This window comes from Myotis nattereri (assembly GCF_964212035.1).
Source record: "Myotis nattereri genome assembly, chromosome: X".
Taxonomy (NCBI): Eukaryota; Metazoa; Chordata; class Mammalia; order Chiroptera; family Vespertilionidae; genus Myotis; species Myotis nattereri.
The window spans coordinates 125125171-125135659 of record NC_138078.1 but is presented as its reverse complement, the minus strand read 5'-3'; the positions used below and the strand labels follow the sequence as shown (position 1 = coordinate 125135659).

Sequence of the window (10489 nt, the reverse complement as noted above, 5' to 3'; positions counted from 1 at the left end):
ACTGAAGCAAGTCTTGCCCCATAAGGGTGTCTTCAGCACAGAAGTTCTCCCACTGTAGACACAGCTGATTCTCACAGACAATTGGCCTGGAGGTCAATTCCTCCTAGTGATACTTACAACAATCAAGGCTTAACTACAACAAGACTATGCACAAAGCCCACAAAGGGGTGCACCAAGAGTGTCCACCTCAGTTAATTGGGGAGGCTGAGCCACTGGGCCCTATAGGACACCTAGCACAGAAAGCCACTCTATCAACACAGGGAAGCATAAAAAATGCAGAGACAAAGAAACAGGTCACCAATGACAGAAATGGAGGAAAGCAAACTACTGGATATAGAGTTCAAAACCAAGGTTATAAGGTTTTTCAAGAATTTTCTAGAAACTGCCAATAAATTTAGTGAGACCCTCAAGAAACCTAGTGAGACCCTCGAGGATATGAAAAAGGATCAACTAGAAATTAAGCATACACTGACTGAAATAAAGAATATTATACAGAATTTCAACAGCAGACTAGAGGATCGCAAGAATCAAGTCAAAGATTTGAAATACGAAGAAGCAAAAAACACCCAACCGGAAAAACAAAAAGAAAAGAGAATCCAAAAATATGAAGATAGTGTAAGGAGCCTCTGGGACAACTTCCAGCGTACCAACATCCGAATTATGGGGGTGCCAGAAGAAGAGAGAAAGATATTGAAAACCTATTTGAAGAAATAATGACAGAAAACTTCCCCTACCTGGTGAAAGAAATAGACTTACAAGTCCAGGAAGCACAGGGAACCCCAAACAAAAGGAATCCAAAGAGGACCACACCAAGACACATCATAATTAAAATGCCAAGAGCAAAAGACAAAGAGAGAATCTTAAAAGCATCAAGAGAAAAACAGTCAGTTACCTACAAGGAAGTACCCATACAACTGTCAGCTGATTTCTCAACAGAAATTATGCAGGCCAGAAGGGAGTGGCAAGAAATATTCAAAGTGATGAATGCCAAGAACCTACAACCAAGATTACTTTATCCAGCAAAGCTATCATTCAGAATTGAAGGTCTGATAAAGAGCTTCACAGATATGAAAAAGCTAAAGGAGTTCATCACTACCAAACCAGTATTATATGAAATGGTGAAAGGTATCCTTTAAGAAGAGGAAGAATAAGAATAAGGTAAAGATACAAATTATGAACAACAAATATACATCTATCAACAAGTGAATCGAAAAATCAAGTGAATAAATAATCTGATGAACAGAATAAACTGGTGAATATAATAGAATCAGGGGCATAGAAAGCGAATGGACTGACTATTCTCGGGGCCCGGGGAAGGGTGTGGGGGGCGTGGGAAGAGAGTGGACAAAAATCGTACAAGTAAGGATGAGGACAGTGGGGCGGGGGGTAAGGGCAGAGGGTGGGGTGGGAACTGGGTGGAGGGGAGCTATGGGGGGAAAAAAGAGGAACAACTGTAATAATCTGAACAATAAATATTTAATTTAAAAAAATGAGTAATCTATTAAGTAAACTCTTTACCTGAGTTCTGTGAGCCACACTACAAATAATAAACCTAAATAGAGAGTCATGGGAACCTCTGATTACTAGCCTGTTGGTCAGAAAAACAGGTGATAACCTGGTCTTTTGATTATGTCTTAAATGGGGACAGTCTTGTGGGACTGCTGTAAGCAGTTGGCAGACATGAGCAAAGCAAGGATGATGGGCCAGCTATAGAATGTCATCAGCATAGAAAGTCCCAGTTGCCTAGCAATGGACAATCAATTGTAGATTGGAGCCTTGCCCCCAGGTGACTTTTTCTCCCCTTGCATATCGCTGGCCTTGAGGTTTGGACCACCTGACCTTTCCTCCCTGGCAATAACATCTAGTCCTCAGTCTTATTTCAGCTCCAGGCCCAGATAAGCAACAAAACCAGCCACACTGCCTTCCTGTCAGGACCAGCTGCATGAAATAATGACCCCTTGCCCTGATGCTGGCCAGTCAATCATTGGAGACCACAACCCTGAATGGACACACCTGGAAAACTACTGAATATTCTATTAAGATCTTCATTTGGACCTCCCCTGAATTCTCTATCCTTAAAACCCTTAGAAAGGAGGACTGAGCAAGCTCTCCCTCCTGGGAGTATACCCTCCTGGGAGCACAGGACTGAGCCTTTGAAATAGGAATTTTTAGGGGTGAAATAGGCATTTTTAGGGATTTTTTTTAAATTAAGGGGATCCATGTAAAAAGCACAGGCTGCAAAGCTGAAAAAGGTTACATTTCCATAAGACAGGGAAGTTGGGAGAGGCAGCAGTTATATTTCCATAAGATAAGGGAACTGGGAGTAGCAAAGGTCTATATTTACAAAATAAGGAAGGACGGAGAAAGCCCAGAGGGAATAGGAGAACAATGAGGGAGGAGGGCATCACATGTCCCATGTGAGGTTTGACCTTTGAGCTCAGGAGTTACTATAGTGACCAAATCAAAGACAATATTGAAGCAGAAAAAACTGCAGCCCTTATAAACTGTGGAAAAAGGGACTCAGTGGGACTCTTTCCCCTTCCCCACATGGGAGTCTGTACTTGTTCTTCAATAAATTTCTACCTTGGTGGTGGCCATTTTGTTTGGGAACCAAGCGGGAGTTGATGGCAGTGGTTGTGGTGGCACCAACTAAAGGCAGGAAAGGGCACGCCGTGTGAGCAGGTGGACCGGCTGAGCCCAGCAGACAGCCAGCCAACAGCGAACTAACCTAGCAGTCTACCACTTACGCATCTAGCCAACCAAACCAGTTCACCTGAGCCACTTCACCATCAATTCAGGTTCTGCCGGCCCGGCCATCGTGGCAGCCCTGAGAGGAGCACTGGCATCCTTTTCCTTCGATCCTCGGGATTTGAAGATGGCTGCACAGTCAGCACCGAAAGTTGTGCTAAAAGGCACCACCAAGATGTCTCTAAATGAGTGCTTTACTAATATGCTGAAGAACAAACAGCTGATGCCAGTGAATATTCGGGCTTCGATGCAGCAACAGCAGCAGCTAGCCACTGCCAGAAACAGAAGACTGGCCCAGCAGATGGAAAATAGACCCTCTGTCCAGGCAGCATTAAAACTTAAACAGAGCTTAAAGCAGTGCCTGGGTAAGAGTAACATCCAGGCACGGTTAGGCCGACCCATAGGGGCCCTGGCCAGGGGAGCCAGCGGAGGACGAGGCCTACCCATAATCCAGAGCAACTTGCCTAGAGGAGGACTACGTGGGGGATGTGCCACAAGAACCCTTCTTAGGGGCGGGATGTTGCTCCGAGGTCGGGGTATGATAGGTCGGGGAAGAGGAGGCTTTGGAGGCCGAGGCCGTGGACGAGGGAGAGGTGCCCTTTCTCGCCCTGTACTGACCAAGGACCAGCTGGACAACCAATTGGATGAATACATGTCAAAAACAAAAGGACACCTGGGTGCGGAGTTGGATGCCTACATGGCACAGATCCTGAAACCAATGATTGAAGCCTGCCTTCCCTTCTCTGAGAGACTTGTTAAAAGTTGCCATGTGTGTAAATAACCTTGAGATGCCAGATGAGAAGAGCCTACCTGACTGATGCTGGAAGGACCTATCACAGAGGTTCTCAACCTGTGGGTCGCGACCCCTTTGGCAGTTGAACGACCCTTTCACAGGGGTTGCCTAAGACCATCCTGCAGATCAGATATTTACATTACGATTCATAACAGTAGCAAAATTGCAGTTATGAAGTAGCAATGAAAATAATTTTATGGTTGGGTCACAACATGAGGAACTGTATTTAAAGGGCCAGAAGGTTGAGAACCACTGACCTATCACAATTGACTATGGACTTACTTGTGACCAGTGTGTGCATTTAGTGTGTTCCTTTTACTTTTTTGATATCTATTATATGAAACCCTTTTTTCCTCTGACTTGGGTTTGGCTTCATTTTGTTGATGGGCTTCTTTGTTTGTTTGTTTTTTCCTTCTCCCAGACTTCTCCTTGAACATGAATATGTTAGCCTTCTTTCCACCTTTGCCTCCCCTCACCTGCCATATATGCTTTGACTGTCTAACATTTCCTCTGTTCATCTCTCTACCCTCTGAAAGTCCCAGAAAGAATTCATTCAATGTTCCTCCCCAATGCCTAGGTGTCTGTGATACAGTTCTGTTCTATATCACTTTAATAGCCAGTTAGAAGTGGTTAGAAAATCTGGAGTTCAAAAATGCATTCTGCCACATTGATATTTTAGTATAGTAAATTAAGAACATTGACCTAGCTAAAGTGTCACATGACAGGTTATACATGGTGGCAGCTCTGATTTGATGGAAGTTACTACCATGTGCATTGATACCACATATGTAAGCTGGTTTGGGTGTGTGCATTATTTCTACCATGGAATAATATTTATAAACTTGCCTCTTGGCTTTGCATCATGTACAAAGGGTTGCTATTGGGTTGGCTTACACCTGCAGTAGAGAGGGAAAGGCCATTGGTTAAGCAGATGCTTCAGAAGAGATGACAGAACTATGGCAGATACCTGCTGGGGAGGGGTTAGAAGATACCCACGTTGAATGTAATTCTTAGGGTTATCCCAAACCAGTCTTGGGCTTTTCCATACATTGGCTTTGTTTGACCCTCTTATTTCCCTTGAAGGTTTGTAAGTTCAACCATATTTTGTCAACTGTTCAGTTTCAGTAGAATCTTGTATTTATGGTTTATTATAACAAGAAATTGTTCTCTCAAATCCCGCTAGGACTTTTCATTTGTTGTGCTCTTGGAAATGCTATGGCTACTGTAACACTACCTTAAGAGCTGAAAAAAAATTTCTACCTTTACTATATCATCTTAACCTGTGGATCTAACACTATCTTTAGAGTGTCAGAATTGAGTTATAAGACACCTAGATGGTACTGCAGAATTGCTTGGTGTGGGAAAACACCCTCACACTTTTGGTGACCAGTATTGAGAGTAGTGAGTGTGTAAGGGAGAACAGGAGTGTGTTTTTCTATATACTTCTGATCCCTTTAACAATTCCTGAGGGCCAGTTCCCCTGGAATTTGTGTATGTTTGCTTCTCAATGCATGCACCTGTCTCTTTAATTATATTGAAAGCCTGTTTTGGGGTTAATGGAGCTGCTTTGCTTGCACATGCAGAGAGCTGGCAATGTGTATGAGTTTATAGTCACCCTTACACAACCCCATTCCTCCCCACCTGCAAGCCGTGGACTGTCTTTACCCAATGAGGGTGTGAAAATTTAGTTCCTTTGCTTCAAGAAAGCACAAACTCTGAGGCCGAATTTACACTTAGTGTTCCCCTACTGGATCATGCTGAAGCAACTCTCCACAAGATGTTGCCAGAAATTACACAATTGTTTAGTTTCTTCCCTTTCCTGTCCTGCTTCCTCCAGTCTCTTATCAGGTTCTTCTGGGAGGACTTCCTTAAATTAATTGCATGTACATAAGTCCTTATCTCAGCAGCTGCTTCTGGAGAACTAAACCCAAGACAAGGGGTATTACTTATTCCTATTCCTCAGTTTTCAGGTGGAGGGACATCTATTACTGCTGGATTTTCTGTGCCCCCACCTCCCCCTATGGGAGGAGAAGTGACATGCTGAATTGTGAATTTGGAATTAGGAATTTGGCATATGTTGGTATATCAGATGTTTTGTGAACCTTCAGGTAGTGATGCTGGCTCAATCTTCGTGGGCAGTAAAGGCAATCTACACTTGGCATAGGTGTCAATCTGGCAGAATAAACTACTGAAACAAAGGGAAAGGGTCAAATATAATCATTTTGACAGGTTGATATCCTCAAGGGATAGTGCCATACTGGGCACTTAGTATTGGTCTCTGTTGCTGGAAGCTTAGACATCTGATAATAGTAATATGTAGATTAGCCTTGATAAGAGGAAGCTCATGCTGTTGGTCCCATGCATATCCTCCATCTCTGCCATTGTGGCTACTCATTGTCCAAGCACTAGGGTGGTAGAAGACAAACTGGCTGATATTAATAGGCCAGGTCATCCTTTCTCTTTGGTGATTTAGTGATCCTTTTTCAGTGGATGCTCTCTGGTGGATGTTAATACAAAAAGACAAAAACCTTTACTTTTTACCCATTTCCATAAGTCTACCCACAAGTCTCTTCCTCAGGCCTCCTTGACCCCAATCTTTCCATCTTTCCCTTACAAGTCCCTAAACAACCAACCAAGTCATTAGCTGTTGCCCATGAATCAATATGATAACCTCAGGTAACTTCTTCCACACAAAATGGATGACCAAGCATACCACCAAAAGCTCTGTCACTGCCTTTCATGGACATCTTTGAGAAGGGCCATAGGAAAGCAGCTACACATTTTCACTGAGCCTACCCATCCATGAAACAAGTTTGAGGTCTTTCCTTTTATGTCGGTTGGTAATAAGGGATGGTCCCTCTTTCATGTGCCCATAGGTGTGACTTGAGTGAGAGGCACTAAAGCAACAGTGGTGGGTGATATGGGTGTCTTGATGTCTGAGAAAAGGAAGGGGCATTTATCTGAAGCATCCCTTGAGATAAACTTTAACCATGCAGGTATTCGAACATTCAAAGTAGTTGCCAGCAAAATGACTACTTTATGCAGGCAGGACCATGGCAGGCAATTTCATCTGACCTTATATTAGTACTAGAGGCCCGGTGCACAAAAATTTGTGCACTCGGGGGGGGGGGGGGTCCATCAGCCCGGCCTGTGCCCTCTGGCAGTCTGGGACCCCTCGGGAGATAACAACCTGCTGGCTTAGGCCTGCTCCCAGGTGGCAGAGGGCAGGCCCAATCCCTAGGTGCAGCCCCTGGCCGGGCTCAGAGCAGGGCTGATTGGGGAGTTGGGGTGCCGCTCCCTGTCATGCACAGAGCAGGGCAGATTGGGAGGTTGCGATGCCACCCTCAGTCACGCTCAGGGTAGGGCCGATTGGGGGGTTGGGGCACCGCCCCCTGTCACACTCAAGGCAGGGTCGATGGGGAGGTTGTGGCACCACCTCCTGTCAGCACAGAGCAGGGCCAATCAGGGGGTTGGGGTGCTGCCCCCTGTCCTGCACAGAGCAGGGCGGATCAGGGGGTTGGGGCGCCACACCCTGTCACACACAGAGCAGGGCTGATCAGGGGGTTGAGACGCCGCCACTCTCACACTCAGGGCAGGGCCAATGGGGAGGTAATGGCTCTAACCCGTCACATACAGAGCAGGGCCCGTGGGGGGGTGGGGTTGGGGTACCGCACCCTGTCACACACAGAGCCGCAGGGCCATCAGGGGGTTGGGGAGCTCCCCCCTATCAGGCACAGAGCAGGGCTGATCAGGGGGTTGGGGCACCTTACCCTGTCACGAGCAGAGCAGGGCAGATAGGGAGGTTGTGGCCCCGCCCCCTGTCACACACAGAGCCGCAGGGTGATCAGGGGGTTTGGGCACTGCCCCCTATCACACTGATCCCAGTGCCCGGAGGCCTCCCAGCTCCGCTGATCCCGGTGCTGGGAGGCATATTACCCTTTTACTATATAGGATAGAGGCCTGGTGCACGGGTGGGGGCCGGCTGGTTTGCCCTGAATGGTGTCCTGGATCAGGGTGGGGGTCCCCACTGGAGTGCCTGGCCAGCCTGGGTGAGGGGATGATGGCTGTTTGCAGCTGGTCACACACCCTTCAGGGTGGGGGTCCCCACTGGGGTGCCTGGCCAGTCTGGATGAGGGGCTGAGGGCTGTTTTCAGGCTGGCGGGTGACTGAAGCTCCCAACTGCTCCTTTTATTTTTATTTTTATTTTTTTATTCTGGGCCAACTTTACCTCTGGCTCCAGCTCTGAGGCCTCTGCTGCAGAAAGCAGGTATCTTGTTTGTTTGGGTTCTATAATCGAAACACTGTATCAACTCCAGCTCTGAGATCCCGGTGGGCTGGAAGCAGGTTTCTGGGATTTTGTTTAGCTTCTATATTTGTAACAATGTTTCAAACTTGCAAGCTCAGAGGCCAGCAAGGCAGGCGGGGAACGTTGGTTTCCTCCATCACTGAAGCAAGCAAGCCTCATGTTAGCTTCAAGCTGCCTGGCTGCCAGTCGCCATCTTGGCTGGCAGTTAATTTGCATATCTCGTGGATTAGCCAATGGGAAGGGTAGCGGACGTATGCTAATTACCATGTTTCTCTTTTATTAGATAGGATAATTATGACTGCCAGAGGAATTATGCCACACAAATAGTTACAGTTGCAATTCACACAGCTATTTATTCTTCTTTTATCATTGCAGTGGGCACAAAGCTTATTAAAACACAGCACACTGTTACAAAATTCCTGGTGCCATGGGTACAGTCTTAAAGGGAGCTCCCAAAGTGTGGCTTCCTCTGGTGGCAGCAGTGGCGCTTTCTCTGACTGGCTGGTCAAATCAGGAACGAAGTTTCAGTTTCAGGGCTGCATTGCCTTCAGAGTTCCCTATGCACAGCGTGGATCTATCTGAGGCCCCACCGTTTGTCTGTCTTCTGGCACGGAGCGGAGCTGAGTGAAGTGGAGAGGAGGATTGCGCCCAAACTGAAGGCGATCAGCGAAGATAAACTTCCAGTGATCAGAGTAACCAGTGCAGCGCAGGGATCAAAGCGATCAGCGACAACCAGGTTTCCAGTGATCAAGTGATGATCAACTTGGTGTTTGGGGACCCTTTAAATAGCCTGTAGTACCCACCGCAGTCCAGCGGGGGAGTAGAGGGATTCTGGTAAGCAAAATGCATAACAAGATCTCAAGTTTAACATTAGTTCCAATGGGCATATCAGTAAACAAACTTGCAAGCACTCGGTTTCACTCTGGGGAGGAGGAGGAGTATATGTCATCAGACATATGGTTATCATGGCGAGTCACTCTAAGTCAGCAGTCTAAGTTCAAATCCTTATCAATAGAATACACACACTTCAGGACAGTGGGGAATGTGTCCTTAATATCACACTTTAAGTTTCAGGAAAGTTAACTCAAACATTTAAAAACTTTTATTTTATTATTAATTTTTTAAAATATATTTTTTAGCCATAACTGGTTTGGCTCAGTGAATAGAGCATCTGCCTGCAGACTGAAGGGTCCCAGGTTCGATTCCGGTCAAGGGCATGTACCTTGGTTGCGGGCACATCCTCCATGGGGAGTGTGCAGGAGGCAGCTGGTCGACGTTTCTCTCTCGTCGATGTTTCTAGCTCTCTGTCCCTCTCCCTTCCTCTCTGTGAAAAATCAATAAAATATATTTTAAAAAATCTACATTAATAAAAGAGAAAAATGGTAATTGGCGTACGGCGATACCTTTTTCATTGGCTAATCAGGGCTATATGCAAATTAACTGCCAACTAAGATTGGCAGTTAACTGCCAACAAGATGGCGGCTAATTTGCATATGTAGGCACAATGCAGGGAGGCGAAAGGGAAAGCAGGAAGAAGCCCCCTGCCACTGACAGTGATCGGAAACCCAGGGGGGAGCTAAGAGCTGGGGGGCAGGGCAAAGGCGGCCCTGGGGCTGCCTTTGCCCTGCCCCCCAGCCATGATCAGAGAATCAGGCGCCTTTGCCGCCCTGGCCAGTGATAGCAGGAAGTAGGGGTGGAGCCAGTGATGGGAGCTGGGCACGGTCGAAGCGGGCAGTCCCAGGAGCTAGGGGTCCCTTGCCTGGGCCTAAAGTGAAGCCCACGATCGCGGCACCCCCCGCTGCCACTGCAGGTCCCCGCTGCCCGGGCCGGACGCCTAGGCCAGAGGCGTTAGGACTGGGCAGGGGCGGAGCCTACAACCGCGGGGAGCTGGGGGTCCCCTGCCCAGGCCTGACACCTCTGCCGGAGGCCTCAGGCCTGGTCAAGGGGCCGATCCGGTGATTGGTGATCGGAGGGTGATGAGGGTCAACTCCTCTGGCTGAGGCATCAGGCCTGGGTGGGGGGCGGAGCCGGGGATTGGGGGGATATGATGGTCCCCTTGCCCAGGCCTGAAGCCTGGGTCAGAGGCGTCAGGCTTGGGCGGGGGTGGAGCAAACGATCAGAGGGAGATGGGGGTCCCCTGCCCAGGCATGATTCCTGGGCCAGAGGCCTCAGGCCTGGGCGGGGGCCAGAGCCAGTGATGGGGGGGAGATGGGGGTCCCCTGTCCAAGCCTGACACCTCTGGCGGAGGCGTCAGGCCTGGGCAAGGGGCCGATCAGGCGATCGGAGGGTGATGGGGGTCAACGCCTGAGGGCTCTCAGTATGTGAGAGGGGGCAGGCTGGGCTGAGGGACACTCTCCTCCCCCCGCCCCCCCACCCAGTGCACGAATTTTGTGCGCCGGGCCCCTAGTAAATAAATAAAAATAAATAAATATATATTTTTTATTGATTTTTTACACAAAGGAAGGGAGAGGGATAGAGAGTTAGAAACATCGATGAGAGAGAAACATCGATCAGCTGCCTCCTGCCCACCTCCTGCTGGGGATGTGCCCGCAACCCAGGTACATGCGCTTGACTGGAATCGAACCTGGGACCTTTCAGTCCGCAGGCCGATGCTCTATCCACTGAACCAAACCAGTTAGGGC

At 48.0% G+C, this 10489-nt stretch overlaps 1 pseudogene across 1 annotated transcript; it reads left to right on the top strand.

The window, feature by feature from the left end:
- The first annotated feature begins 2869 nt into the window (after nt 1–2869).
- LOC308511484 (chromatin target of PRMT1 protein-like) lies at nt 2870–3474 on the top strand (annotated as a pseudogene). The gene has a single exon. The product of its transcript is annotated as a chromatin target of PRMT1 protein-like (transcript).
- The last annotated feature ends 7015 nt before the right edge of the window (nt 3475–10489 follow it).